This window comes from Brassica oleracea, chromosome C1, assembly GCF_000695525.1.
Source record: "Brassica oleracea var. oleracea cultivar TO1000 chromosome C1, BOL, whole genome shotgun sequence".
Lineage (NCBI taxonomy): Eukaryota > Viridiplantae > Streptophyta > Magnoliopsida > Brassicales > Brassicaceae > Brassica > Brassica oleracea.
The window spans coordinates 33,675,081-33,677,381 of record NC_027748.1 but is presented as its reverse complement, the minus strand read 5'-3'; positions in this window follow the sequence as shown (position 1 = coordinate 33,677,381).

Genomic DNA, 2,301 nt, shown 5'->3' with positions numbered 1-2,301 from the left:
TTTACGACGAAATTAGGTAAGTTAAAGCACATTGAATACACGTTTTCACCTAAATATAACGGTAACATGTTTCGTTGTAATGTCGATGTAACGATTACGACGTATTTCTCATTCCACGTACTTTCGTCGTAAACTTACATGGACTTTACGACGAAAATATTTCCTCGTAAATTTACATGGAGTTTACGACGAAATTTGGTCTCCTCGTAACTGCGTTGTAAACACCATGTAAATTTACGAGGAAATATTTTCGTCGTAAATCTTCGTTGTTATGGAAACATTTTCTTGTAGTATCTTTGGATACACAAAATATTTTGGACAATATTTGGAAATTTTGAAGGTTCCAGAGCAAATTTACCAGACTATTAGTGTTGTTGTAATATTTAATTTTTTCTAATAATTACGTCTTCATGTATCTTATTTAAGAGTTTTTATTAAGTTTATTTTATAATATTCTTGTTTTCTAATTATAGTCTTGAAATATTATAAATATTATTTTAATTTTTTATCTAATTTTATGTGTAAAATGTTAATTCATAAAAACAAATTTGAAATATTTATGATTTATAAAAAATTAAGGATTAAAACGATAAATGATAAAATACTTAAGAATCATAAATGTGATGTGTAATTAATTATAAATTTCAAAATGCAAATAAAAAGATGAAACTTCAAATTTGAAGTTTTGAGTAGTGAAGCTTCAAATTTGAAGTTTTGAAGAAAATTTGAAGTTTCATTCTTCAAAACTCTAAATTTGAAGTTATCTTTTGGAGAAGAGAAAACTCTATATTTGAAGTTATAGAGTTTATTTTGGAGATGTTCTTAGGCCCACTAGATGTATTAATGATAAGACACAGATTTTGAAGTTTTATTATTGATAACATATAGCATGTGATGTGATCAATGATGAGAATCCTGAACTGAACGTGGGTATGGCTTTTGGTTTTACGATCTTTTTTTTTTGTTTGCTTGTTATAGTGTGTTTGGTTCAGTTGTTTGAGTATTAGCCATTGAGATTTCATGCAACTTAGTTGATGATTGGTGATTAACTTCAATGTGTTTAGTCAAATTGGTCATTTTCTCCATAACACCGCGCGCATTGTCAGTGAAATGAACATCAATCTAAAAACAACTCCGGTGTCGGACGTATTGTCCCTAATACACACCAAACTCAATCTTATTCCTAATGCAAATCTAAAATATACTCAATGGTTCTAATAAAAATAAAGTTGTTCTTGTTTAACCGAAGATAGATTCATATATATTAGCTGCACCAAAAAAGTGAAAGGGTGGAGGAAGAGGCATACACGGTCCAAACTTCTCTCTTGTACGTATGATCAACAAAGTAAAAAAAAATCATTTCATGATTGATTCCTTAAGTAACCATACGAATAAGTATATATTTCTCTTCACAGACAAGTCAGGTCGATTTACACAAAACAAATGTATTCCTATGAAGAGTGGCATCATGAACCGTCCACAAACTAGAGCTCAAATCGTAGATTTGTTGGGAAAATTATCCAATATCGATGAGATGAAGATGGTATTAGACAACTAGAAAATTTAAGAAGAAGACTCTTAATATTTAGGAAAGGGTTTACTACAAAGATTTTGTTTTTGGAAACTCTCTCTTACAAATATTTTCTCTCTTTGTTTTTCTTGATTCTTGGATGATTACAAATGGTGCTAAGCACCCCTATTTATACAAGTGAAGGAGCACACTCCAACAAGTTCTAGATTTCTCTAAATTATTATTTATTTCAAAATATCTAACTCCATAACTTTCTCTCTTCTTCTACACAATTCTTCTTCTATACTTCTCCACTTTTCTCTAGATGTTTCTTCTTCTTGGACTAAGGCTTGATTATGATTTGATTAGTTTTGGGCTTAAGGAGGGAAATCCAACAAATCTCCCCCTTCCCGATTTAGCCCGAAACAGTCGCCATGCCTGTGCCTTTGCAGCAATCTTCAAACTTCTTGATCGGTAATACTTTGGTCATAAAGTCTGACCAATTTTCGTCGGTGTGTACCTTTGTGAGATGTATGAGCTTCTCTTCAAGAACTTCTCGTATCCAATGATGCCGAATGTCGATGTGCTTCGAGCGAGAGTGAAATGTTGGATTCTTTGCTAGGTGAATAGCACTTTGGTTGTCACATAGCATGTTGTACTTGTCTTGCTTTACTCTCAACTCAAGCAAGAAGTTCTTCATCCATAGCATCTCCTTGCACGCTTCCGTTGCTGCGATGTACTCCGCTTCCGTGGTGGATAAGGCAACACACTTTTGTAATTTCGATTGCCAG